Consider the following 13753-nt stretch of genomic DNA (forward strand, 5'->3'; position numbering starts at 1 on the left):
ATGCCACATATGTATATTGAGGCCTTTATGTTCATGAGATATAATGTAACCCGCAAGAGAAAAGTACATTTAAAGCCACATACGATGTTCACAAGCTATGTAATTACGACATTTATCAATGTATGTGTTCGCTAATGCTTTGTTTTCAGTAATAACAAGTTAGAAGATGTTTTGCTTTTTGCTATATAATGGACTATGTATTCATGAGAAATGCATTTACTTTTATAACATGACTGTTCGTATATTAGCCTTTATTAAGGGCCACATGCATCAACATAAAAACTGGTCACAAACGGGCAGATTCGCAGAATCTGCCCCTTCGCGACCAGTATTTTTGCATTTGGTATGCATCATTGCAAATTACTGTCAATCTAAAGTTGATGGTAATTTGTGATGTCTTTGAAAAATGCACTGAAGTGCATTTTTCAAAGTCCCATGTTGCACACAGACACACACGCCCTTGGGGCTTGTGTGTGCAACATGTGGATAAATTAAAATGTCAGGGGTGCAACAGTGTGTCCTTTTAGCACCCTTGCACCCTTAAATTTGCATGCACAATTTGCGAGTACCTATTGGGTACTCACAAATTGCATAAGCAAGTCCGATTCATTCCTATGGGCCTCTAGGCCCATAGGATTGTGTAGGAACCGCTATTTTTTTTGCGATTCCTTCTTGCATAGGCAGTAGCGGCTCTTTAATTGCGATTCCTTAAAAATCGCAATTAAAGAATCGCTTTCGACTATTTTGCTGCACATGCACCCAAGTCATAATGTGTATTGAAGTCTTGCATTTGTTAACCTGACCAAAGGTCTTAAGCATTTAGGTTTCACAACTTTCAATGCTTATGTTTTCTGGGGTGGGGTGCTTTTCTCCTCTCTTCAGCTGCCTGGTACGGTGACCTAATGAATGGAAAGAAGGATCTTTTGTGTGAAATTAATGAGGAAGCTAAAAAGAGAATCAAGGGTGAAAGAAATGAGGGCCAGAGGCGAGGCTCATTGTCTGTGTGGAATGGAGGCATCAATTCAAAGCTGTCTCAAAATATGTGGATCAAAGGAGAAAAAGTTGAAGTGTTCAAAAACATTCATCTAAGAAGAAGGAATCATGACTGTGTTTTGCTAAAGAGAGTATTGTTTGAAGGTGGTCTTTAATAGGGTCTGTGACAATAATTTATGAGGGTCTTTGAGGGTAAAACTAGGCAATGTTGTGTGGTTTTTAATGCACACTATGCTGATATTTCTTTAGGAAGTTTAGACCTCTGTACCTTACATTCTATGCTTTATTTTAATTGTATGGCTATATGCTATGCAAGTGCACAAGGTGGGGGGAGGAGGAAGGTGTAAGACTAGGTCGTCCTCCTTACGAATGCAATCAAAGAAAACCCAAGGTATTGGGTTTTGAGACCTAGTTTAAGAATGTGGCTCCTAAACAGTATGATCAGGAAAACCTGAAAGAAAGAAAAATTCCTTTCTCGAGTCCCCTCACTCACCAGGGTTTGCCCACGGTGACATGCTTCATCATTGGGGCCATCCCAGTTCTCTACGAACTGGGGCGTGCTACCACTTACTGAATTACATAGGAGCACTTTATTGTGGAAGACTATGTGTGGTGCAGTGTGTGGTGGAGTGGGTGAAAGTGATTAAAAATACATTACTAGTGGGCCTAAACAACTTTATTCTTGCTCCCAGGTTGTTATGTCTAAAAATGGGGTTGACACTGGGAAACCTGACTTAATTGAGAAGGAATTCAGTGTATGATCAACATGTTTCGAGCTTCCCCTAGCTCTTCCTCAGGACCACACAGGGATACAATATTGGGGGTGAGAGCACCTGAAAGTATTTAAAACTTTGGATAGAACTGATCTTATCCCTGAAAAACACATTATTAAGGGACCAGTAGCATCAATCTGATAAGGCTTTCATCATCTCAGATAAATATATGGTTTAACCAAGAACAAAAGAAGATAAAAAGACAGTTTCTAAATTAATAGGATGCTCAAGGAAGGGAACTATGGATCCTCTTACAGAAGTACTCTTACAATAATTAGAAGATGAATATAAAAGTGGACAGTGGGTGGGAAAAACTAAATATGATGAAAATCAGTGGTTTATCATCCATAAATTCTCAAAACTTAGAGTTCCATCTCAGTTTTGGAAATATAGTCTAGAAGGAGATGGTTAGTAACCGAAAGGAAATCGTGTTGCTCCTGGTAACTAGGAGAGCCTCATCTCTCAACTCAACTGCGATGAAAATGGCATTCAGGAAAAACAGGCTACATATATATCTAGCTGAGTAACACTGAATACCCATATGAAGGGAGTCGTTGAACTTGGAGAAGGAATGTTACAATCAAAAAGCATTATTCTGGTGTTAAATACATTAAAAACCAAGCGGTGCACCAGGGGAGAATGGAAGATCAAGCACCTTGTTCAATTTTGACACAGTTTACTGGGTGTCCTTGCTGACTTTTCAGTTTAAGGGCCTTATTTCTAACAGGTATAGTTGCTGATTCCAGTCCAGGTTCTATTTTATACCCCCACTACAAAAACAAGGGTTAATAATGGATCCCTCCAGCTACTGCTTAATTGTGTTTCTAGATGTTTGAGGGCCCAGCATATGCAAAGACCTTAATCCAGAAGGTAGAAAACAGGACATATGATACATAAAATTATCGTTGTGATGCATCATGTGTAATGTGTTCTTGCTTATACCCCTAAATGTATTTTATTCTTAGGTGGTTGTTCTTTCCAGTACAGGTGGTCCTAGTGAGGCTTTGGTTCCCTGCGTGACATTCTCCTAAGGTGGTTAGGGTTGCGTAGGTGGTACTTACCTGTTACCAGTAGTTACTGGTTGTGTGCTATACTTGCTAATTTGTGCCACAGTGATTTTATATCCTATATTCTATGTTCTAGAAGTGCTATTTCTACTAAGTGCTGATTCTGACAGTGGCCCATGTGGCCCTGTCTTGTAAATAATCCCTTGTGAAAATTACCCGTGCCAGTTGGCACAATGTACATGTGTGATTTCTATCTGATGTGTTTTGACAATACAGAAGTTATTTTTATATAACCTTGTGTGGAGTTCCTTTTGTGGTGTGCCTAGGATGTTGTTGCTGTTGTGTGCTTGCGCAAATGCTTTACACATTGCCTCCGGGATAAGCCTGTCTGCTCGTGCCAAGCTACCAAGGGGGTGAGCAGGGGTTATCTTGGCGTGTGACTACCTTGCCCTGACTAGAATGGTGGTTTCTGCCTGGCTTTGGCGTCAGCCTTAGCCTACCAGAAATAGCCAGTTCTAACAACCACCATATATTGTTGAAAGAGCTGGCAACATGGGGTATTCCATCCAGCTTACCTCAAGCCATCATTTTATTATACGTATGTGCATGTGAAAGTCAGAAATGGGTTTAAAGCAGCAAATAAAACTCAAACCAGTAGGGGCCTGAAGAAAGGGTGTGTTTTTGCCCACCTTCCCTTCAGTCTTTACTGGATATAAGTGTATCTTTAGGAAAGGCTAGAACATTTCCTCCAAAGATTCAGAAGTACTGCTTGTAAATATTGCAGTACAAAAAAAACATTGTCATTCTAGACCATACATAAATTTGACCCGTTAAGAGTTAAGAGCATTTGAAGAACTATACATTAACAACTGCAAAAACAAACTAAAATTGAGATAGTCAAGATCAAAGGTTATGACTTTGATAAAAAACCTGAAAAGGTCGGAAATGTTATGGTACTCTGGCCCTTCCATTGTGAGTTACACTGGGTCCTACAACTATATGGATGTCTGGCTTGCAGAAAAAGGTAAACTTAAGTACCATTAGTTTAAAACTAAACACAGAGGAGCTGCAGGAGCATATGGCTTCTGTACACTTAAAGTAAAGCTCAGTTCAAGCCCTGGTCAAGCAGTAACCACAATCCTAGTCAGGGTAAAAAACAGTCATAACCTAAATTATCCTATTCGTATCCTCTAGTAGCTAGGCACAGAGTACTCAGGCTTAAAGTTAGAGGGAATGTGTAAAGTATTTGTGCAACACTTTGAAAACTACAACTGTGAAAACACCACACAAAATGATTCTATGCCAGGTTAGAAAATAGAGCTTAATTCACTACGTAAAAAAGACCAAAACAACAAAAATCCAATAAGTGGAACTAGAGAAATTGAATTTCAAACTTTTAAAGTAAAATAGCAGCAAGAGGCAAAAAGTGCTACTGTAAATATCTGGTAACGCTGGACGAGGACAAGGTCAATAGTACACGCCAACCACAATAAAGTATAGACCAGCTGCAGGGACCCATAAAGGCCCGCTGAACAAAAGTACCTTATATCCTGGCTGCTGAGTTTTTGAGTAGATCCACCCTGAAGATGGGTCATGCAGCAGAGGCACCGCATTGGCTCTGAGATGCGACAAGGCTGCAGTGCAAAGCCCTGATGCATCATCAAGGATTCTGTCACCTGGGCTTGCAATGCGAAGATGGATGTTGAGGATGTGAGGTGCAGTCAAGACGATCCCTCAGTTCCAATGAGAAGTGAAGCTGCAATATGGAGGGCCATTGTTGTCTTTGAGGCTGCCTTCAACAAGGGATGTGAGGAGTATGAGCAAGTACAAACGGCTTGTGGTTGTGGTTCTGAAGACGATACATCGGTCCCAGGATGCAACGGTGATGCAAGTTTTTTGCAACAGGTCCAATACAAGCAACAGCTGCAATGCACCAGTTCTGTTAGAAGATATGCCACTCAGCCGAGGAGATGCCTCGGTTCTGCTTGGGGTTGTGTCACTCAGCAGAAAATGCATCAGCTCAAGTGAAGAAAAAACTTAGGCCCACTTCCAAGGGTCCAGGACAAGGGTGGCACCACTTGGCAGGGTAAACTCACAGCTGGCAGAGTTTAGATGAAGAAGCAGGTGGGTTGGAATTTTTTTATGCCCCTGAAACTTCAGATCAGGTTCACGTGATGCAGTTCCAGTCCCCTCACCCAGGCAAGATCGCAGCAGGTGGCAGATCAGCACTCCAAAACAGCAGTCCAGCATACTTGCAGCCCCTTCAGCAGTACAGCAGTCCTTTTTCCTGTCAGAGTCTTCACAGGTCCAGAAGTGTACTGAAGTGGTAGTGTCAGAGGTCCACAATATTTACCCTGTTGGGCCTTTGAAGCAATGGAGACTTTAAAGGCAGGCATTTGAAGTGCACTGAGGTCTTATCCTTCCTATCCTTGCTCCAGACTCACCACAGGGGAGTATGCCGCCCTTTGTCTGTAGACAGGACACAGCCTATTCAAGTGGAAGAGAGGCTGGGTCCAGCTCCTTCCTCCCATCCTGCCAGGATGGCCCATCAGGTCACCCCTATGCTCCCAATATGTGTGGTTGTCTAGGGGGAATACACAAAGCCCAGCTGTCACCCACCCCAGACAAGTGATCAGAGACAGACAGTAGGCTCCAAATGGCTAAAGTAAGAATCTATGTTATATGGTCATATATATAAAGAAAATATAAAGTGGCCCCTCCATGACACAGTGTATGTGCTACATTCTACAATGATTTTGAGAAATCATGAATAAGGGCTCCACCAATTATTACTAGACCCTAGTTTGAACGTTGTGCGCAGAGCCCTAATACCAGCAAAAACGAAGTCAGAAAATGTGGAAGAGGTAGGCAAAAAGTTGGAGGCAAGATCACCCTAAGGTTGTCAGGTCAAATAATCCATCAGCAAGTGTGATCTGGACAGTAAGTAGAACAAAACTCTTACCATCAATAACCTATGGCAATCAATCCTTTTCTAGGTTGCTTTGCACCAATCCAGTGCAATACATTTTGAAAGCTTTTTCATCTACCTCAAAGCTTCTCGAGATCATAAATTTGAATGGAATTTGTTTTAGTCTGCTAAGACCTTGCGAGTGAAGCAAACATCTTGGTATACTGTTTTCTGATGAAAAGCAAAGAAAAGATCACTAAAAGGCATTAGCAGGCCTCTACTGGCTAATGGTTGTCCTGCTGCAAACCCATTGATCATGTATCTGACAAACTCTATCAAGGATCTGGAGTCAATCTGGGAAAATAATCTTTCGTCTTCAGCAAAAACACAAGTAATGCTGCTTAGCCAGACCAAGGATACCCTAGACCTGGTTATATACAGTCACTTACATTACATGCTGGATTCGGACCCAGACCATAGCCGTGCTGGTGGTGCATGAGTCAGCAGCTGCGAGCCTGCACTCTGCACTACAGACTCCAGTGCACCACTTGAATCAAGCCCTGGACTGTCATGGGCGCTGCCCATGCACTCAGGGAGTTCTTGCAGCTGGCCCATGGTGCTCACCAGAAGACACAGAGTAAGTGTCAGTGACTGAGTCAGTGGTATGTCTAGATGCTTCTCCTGAATAATTTTTAGTTTACTTTTGACAGTACTAGTACCGTTGTGAGACTGAGTTAGAGACAAAGGGCCAGATGTAGGTAATTCATATATACCGACTCTTAAATACCGAATTTTACCGATTCGGTATTTAAGAGTCGGTAAATATGAAGGGGGGAGATGTAGGTATTACAGAATCTGTAAATACCGAATCTTTAAGATTCGGTATTTACCGATTCTGTAAATACCGAATCGGTATTGCCCATTGATTCCTATGGGCCTTGAAGCCCATAGGAATCAATGGGCAATACCGATTCTGTAATTACAGAATCGGTAAATACCGATTTTAGCAAGGGTGCAGGGGGTGTCACTTTGACACCCTCTAGCACCCCAAAGACGGGCATGTTTGCCATGTGGCACACAGACATGCCCTAAGGGCATGTCTGTCTGTCACATGGCTAGGTGTGCATGCACACCTGGAATCGGTATTTTACCACCCAATTGGATTGGATGGTAAAATACCGATTCTGTAAGGCCTTAGGGACTCTGAAGAGTCCCACCTACATCTGGAAGGTACTGAATCGGTAAAAATACCGATTCGGTATTTTACAGATTCTGTAAATGTACCGATTCTGTAACTTTACAGAATCTGTAAAATCTGGCCCCCTACATCTCACGATGCCAAATACCGGTGGGAAACGGCCGAATTCGGCCGTTTCCGACCGGTATTTGCCACCTACATCGGGCCCAAAGTAAGTCATTGAATTAACGCTACCATGGTGATGTGCAAGCTACTGGCAGTTCACTCTGCATGTTCTAGCACAGAGAGGAGTTAATATTCCTATTGAAAAAACATCACTGTACCAATGCATATTCCCAAAACTGCTTATCAGGAGGATAGCTGTGAGTTACTGCTTAAACATTCTCACAAACCCTGGTTTTATTGACTTGCCCAACTAATTTCTGTCACACAGCAGGCACCGGGTGCACACACCAATTAAAATGTCAGCATGACTCAGTGAATATAATTGGTCCTTGCAAGATCAGTGTTTTGTTTAGTGGCAGTTTCAGAGGGTTAATATTTATGCTGCAAAGAACATGAACAACACGTATTCACAGAACTGTGAATGTTATGAGGATAGCTATGAGCTGTTGCTTTTGACAGACAGATGAATTCCCTTTTGTTTACTTGTGGGACGTCTGTTGCACGCTGCACCCGGCGCTCACTGAGGGATGGAGGGTGCTTTGTTTAAACAATATGGGCTTAAAACCAATTGGCAGTTCAGCTGATTTCTTTGTGTGTCCAGGAGTTTCCATGCTGCAATAAGAATGTAAAGATAACTCTGGTGAATAATGGAGTGCTGGAGCAAGATCAGCTTTTTGTCTAGTGACAGTTTTCACAAAAGAACATGAACCACGCATATTCCCAAAACTGTATTTTATGAGGATTAGCTGTGAGTTACTGTTTTCACTAGGTTAGTGTCCTTCCATTTCTGGTGCTTTGCAGCACTTTAAAGATATTCGTATAGTTTCTCGTTGCTCGAATGGGTATAATTTCTGATAATTCTATTTTCCCCTTGTCTTTCATTGCTTGATTTTGCTCGTGATAAAAAGTTACTCATAGTCCTTGAATGCCACTCATAATTACACTGAAATTATGAAAATCTCAGTGCTAAACATTATGAAACCTTGGCAGCTGTGCTCCTGATATGAGAACCGCCTAAAAATTTACCCTAGCAGACACCAGCACTCAGACAAATTTGAGGGGAGCCCAGGGTCACATGAAAATGTGAGCTATAACAATTACTTTTGGAACTTTTCATTTTCAGATATTAGAGTGAAAGAATAAGGGGTTCTTAAATTTTCATAGATGTTCACAACAGTTCTCTGGCGACCTTGTCAACTTAATGGAAACATTGTTTTGAAGTCCCACTATAGGGACCCAGCCAGCAGTGCTCCTGGGTCTGTATTGTAACATTCCATGCACTGGCGTAACGAAAATTGAGGGGGCCTCCCTGCAAGGTATGTAGAGGGGCCCCCTCCGGGCTCAATTAGGAGCTCTCAGGACCGAGTGCAGTGCCGAGGGGGCCCCCTGGAGCTTCGGCCCCCCCCGCACCACGTGGGCTGCAGGGACCTGTGTTACGCCCCTGATTCCATGTGCAAGATCTTGGAGCAGCTTAAAGCTTTTCTTTCTACTACAGCTAATGTCTGAAGTTCTCAATTGTTTTTCCCTTCGCAGTCTGTGTTACATTTTTGAGGTTCTCTTCGCTTTCTCCTTTGTAAAGTTTTTTTATTTCTTAGCATAGAAATATCCTTTTCATCACATGGTGAAACCATTTTCACTTAATCAACCACAGCACAGCTAGAAAATGTATGCAATTATTCACTCATAATTTAACTTCTGATGAGTTTTTCAACGTTCAGTGGCATGTCAAACGAAAAGAACATTAACAGTTCATTATTTGAGATTGAGCGCAAACAGTATATTCCCAATCACACTTCATGTGTCCTGTGCATATTGCACGAAGTCCTTTGTTTTGACCAGATCAATGTCCTTCCTCTAATACCTGGAGAAATCTATGCAGCCAAAACAGACCCAGAATTGTTACTCTATATTATTTCTTATAAAGAATCATTTTGATGGTTGGGTATCGAGAATATATACATTACCTGTCGCAAAATTCAAACAATTTCAAAAAACCTTTGCAAAGTTCAAAAAAATTATCTTTACATGTTTAATGTTAGGGATCTGGAGAATGCAGAATGCAGCACACATAGAAAGAGGAAGTAACAAGGAGAAAAAAAGTATTTTGCCTTGTTATACCTCAACTGGGAAGGCATAGCATTTTGTGGTTTTCTCAGGTTTACCAGTGTTGGTAAATCTGGTAATGCAACACCTCCATAGGTGGATGCAGGGGAACTCCCACATCTTTAGCCAGATGAGCCCTGAACTCCTCATCGTATTACACCCATACCCAGCATATGTTATGTTATGTTACACACACTTGTATTGCGCACAGCTGCCCCAGCTAAGGGGCGTCCTGGCGCATGGCAGGCAAATGTGCAACAAATACCAAGAACACAACAATAAAAGCAAAGGGGCAGTTTAAAAAAGAAAAGTTTTCAGAGCCTTACGAAACGCTAACAGATTGTCTATTAGCCGGATCTCAAGGGGGAGGGAGTTCCAAAGCTCAGCTGCCTTGACCCGGAAGGACCGGCCACCAACCCGACACAGCCTGTATCGGGGGATCACGGCAAGAGCTTGGCTCCCCGATCTCAAAGAGCGGGTAGGGACGTGCCAGGACAAAAGATCTTCAAGAATGAGAGGACCTCCTCCCCTCAGGATCTTAAACGCCAGGCAAAGCACTTTAAACTGAATGCGTGACTTGATGGGCAGCCAGTGCAGCGATCTCAAAGTGCCAGAGACGGAGCTCGTTCGAGGTAGGCCGACAATGGCTCTTGCCGCGGCGTTCTGCACACGTTGGAGGCGGATAGTCTCTGCCACATTGGTCCCTACCAGGAGAGAGCTTGCATAGTCCAGGCGAGATAACACAGTGGCCTGGACTATCAGCTGCCTGGTACCACGGTCAAAGAACTTCAGAATGGGACGCAGCGACCGCAAGATGCCAAAACAGCAGGCCGCGATTTTCTTCGAATGGCCCACATAGCTGAGAGCAGGGTCCATCCATACTCCCAGATTCTTTAGTTCCATGCCCGGGCAGGGGATCGGCCCCAGTTCAACGGGCCACCACTTGTCCCCCCAAAGTTCCGCCCTCCTACCGACGATCATGATCTCTGTTTTCTTTGCGTTGAGTTGGAGACAGTTGTTCTTCATCCAACTTGCCACCGCCCTAAGCCCACTCTGAAACCTAGGGGCGTCCCGGTCCGCATCCCCGCTGATCGTAACCGCTAGCTGAGTGTCGTCAGCATATGAGACCATAGTCATGTCCCATTGCTTGACTACCTCAGCCAGCGGTCTCACGTACAGATTAAACAGCGTGGGGCTCAGCGAGGAGCCTTGCGGGACTCCCTGTCTCAGAGGATGGAATTGGGACTGGAACGGTGGCAAAGCAACGCTAAAGAAACGATCGTCCAGGAAGGAGCGAAACCACTGGAGGGCAGTGCCACCCAGCCCAATCTCCTCCAGGCGGTGTAACAGGATGGGATGGGACACAGTGTCAAACGCGGCGCTCAGGTCTAATAGCACGAGCGCCGCCGTCTGCCCTGCATCCACCACTGTACGAAGATGTTCCGCCATGGAGAGAAGGGCGGTCTCCGTACTGTGGCCAGGACGGAAACCGTTCTGGGTGGGATCCAAGATGTTAGCCTGGATAAGGTGGGCCGAAAGAACTTTGTTGACATGGGCCTCTAGGACTTTGGTAGGCCAAGGGAGCAAAGAGATAGGCCGATAATTCTCGGGCTTGTCCGGGTCCAATGAGGGTTTCTTTAAAATAGGAGAAACCACCGCCCGCTTCCAGCTCCGGGGAACCGTGCCCGACTCCAACGAGATGTTAATCAAGGAGTGCACCACGGTCCGACCCACGAACGACTGATCTCTAAAGAGAGTCGAACTGAGCAGGTCAGCGGGGGACCCAGATTTAACCTGCTTCGCCAAGATGTCAAACCCTTCAGATGTCAACAGGGGCAGCGTATGCAAAGAGACGTCTCCATAGATGTTAGTCGGAGACCCCACTGGGGGCCCTGTAGATGGAAAGGTCCTATAGATGTTTTGGACCTTATCCTGAAAGAACACAGCAAGGGCCTCACAGTGAGCGGTGGAGCCAGTCGTCGGAGCACCGGGGCGTTTAGCTAAAAGATCCTTCATCAGTTTAAAAATAGTTTTAGAGGGATTGGAGCTGTTGCAAACCTCAGCAGTATAGTAAGTTGCCCGAGCTCGGCAGATAGCCCGATGGTAAGATTTGACGGAGACGAGGTAGATAGCTTTTTTTCCCCATGTCGTACGCCTTCCGCCAAGCCCTCTCTGCTCGCCTACAATTACCCATAAGTACACGAAGGGTGCCGTCGTACCATGGGCTGGAATCCCTAGAGCTGATCTTACAGGCGGTAAGAGGAATAAGCGCATCAAGCGCCTTAGAAATCCAAGCGCAGAACCCGTCGTAACCTGAGTCAACAGTTACAAAAGGATCTAATGGCTCTGCAGCAAGGACACGATGGAAATCCTCCAACCGAAGTTTGCTCCAGTGCCGCCTTATGACCAGTTTTGCAGGGGGGATAGTAATCCTACCCGGCAGGGGGGTACTGATGGTGACCAAAGAGTGGTCTGTCCAGCCAAGGGGTAGGACGGCACTAACAGAGGCATCAGGCAGGTTGGTAAAGAAAGGGTCCAACGTATGGCCGCCGATATGGGTGGGCTGTTGAACCAATTGCATCAGCTGAATGGCCTCCAGATCCGCAAGAATGCCGTTAACCAGGGGGATGTTAGGTCTATCGAAATGAAGGTTAAGGTCCCCCAGGATAGAAAAATTGGGACAACCTACCACCAAGGAGCTAACCACATCGGGAAAAGCAGCGCGAAACACCACTTCGCTCCCAGGGGGACGATAGACCACCATCCCTGAAAGGGAGAATTGAGGGGAGACAAGGATCTTGAACATCGCACTTTCACACCCTGCAATGGCCAAGGGCGACCAGCTGCAAGTGAAGCTGGATCTAACAGCAAGAGCGATTCCCCCTCCCCTGGTTGGTCGATTAAGGGTAAAGACCGTAAAGTCAGAGGGAAATGCCAGATTGATAATGGCCGCATCGTCGTCTTTCAGCCATGTCTCAGTGATAGCCACGATGTCCGGGCCTTCTTCCTGTAGCAGGTCATACACGGCCTGATAGTGAAGCACCAGAGACCTGGCATTGAAACTAAAGATGCGGAGGGAATCCTCAGGGTGGTTGCTGCAAGCGTCCACTACCTGGTGCATGGATACAATGGAGGTTGAACATTCCAAAGTCCATCGACAGCCGGCACAATGGTGGGGGCCAGCTAGTGGATGTAAAGGGGGGAGGCTACAACTTACAGTGCGTCGTCCCAAGTCCCGCAGGCTTTCGCTAGAGTACACCAGCATGGCTAAGAACGCAGCCACACACCGGACTAGCAATGCCTGAGCAGAGTCCTGCACGTCCGTAGCGCGGACGGGCGCAGACGGGCAGGACTCTGGCACGACTCCGGCTAAGCGACGGCGTCCCACTGCGCGTTCCCGCTGCGCGGAGAGGACGACTTTAAATAGGCGTTCCCTGGACCCAATCGAGCATCAGACCGCTCAAAGATGGCGCCCACCAAAAGCGCCGAAGCCCCAAACAAAGATGGCGCCTAAAGCTGATGTGAAGAGCCACCCTCGGGAGCCCGGACCCGCCAAAACGGCGGTGCGAGATTCCGTTAGAATGCAGGTAAGAGGAGGTGGAACCCCTATCTCCTAGTAAAGCCGGAATAGCAGAAACCAGAGTAATGCGCTGGCAAGCGCCAAATAAAAATGAAAATATTAAAAGCAGAGCGCACAAATACAGCGCGCTAAAAACACAAGTCGCAGCAGTGCCTGACCGCCGTCAAAGTGGCCGAGTCCGCCTTAAATAGGCGTTCCCTGGACCCAATCGAGCGTCAGACCGCTCAAAGATGGCGCCCACCAAAAGCGCCGAAGCCCCAAACAAAGATGGCGCCTAAAGCTGATGTGAAGAGCCACCCTCGGGAGCCCGGACCCGCCAAAACGGCGGTGCGAGATTCCGTTAGAATGCAGGTAAGAGGAGGTGGAACCCCTATCTCCTAGTAAAGCCGGAATAGCAGAGACCAGAGTAATGCGCTGGCAAGCGCCAAATAAAAATGAAAATATTAAAAGCAGAGCGCACAAATACAGCGCGCTAAAAACACAAGTCGCAGCAGTGCCATACAAATGTTAGCTGGGCCTTATGCACCTCATCAATGTATTTGAAAAGGGCACCACAGTGCTCTGGGAACTTTTTTCAATACATGCAGGTGTAAATGAAAAACGCTGTATTTTAATTTCCTACAGTAAATGGCACTCTAGGCCTCTCAGTCAATTCAAACTCATCTTCCTTGGAACATTCCTTTGCTTGCTCCTCCGTATGTGAAAACCTGAAAAATTCAACATGACCCCCAACCAAACATGTGTCTCAGTGGATACCATTAAATGTGCACTCAAGGCCTTTGTAATGCCCATAAAAGGTAATTTCTTAACCCTTACCCTTGCCTCTTTTTCCTCCTCCACTTTGTCACCTAGTTTACTTTTTTACCCCCTCTGTTCTATATGTCCCCTTTTTAAAGTTATCTGCCTGGACTGTTGTCCCTTACCTAGCAACCTCTCTGTTCCCATTCCCTGAACCTGTACAAACCTGCCCCTAAATAGCTACACCTCTTCACCAGCCCCTGCACAACTAACCCCCAAAGATTTCTT

The sequence above is a fragment of the Lissotriton helveticus genome, chromosome 6 (genome assembly GCF_964261635.1).
Source record: "Lissotriton helveticus chromosome 6, aLisHel1.1, whole genome shotgun sequence".
Taxonomy (NCBI): Eukaryota; Metazoa; Chordata; class Amphibia; order Caudata; family Salamandridae; genus Lissotriton; species Lissotriton helveticus.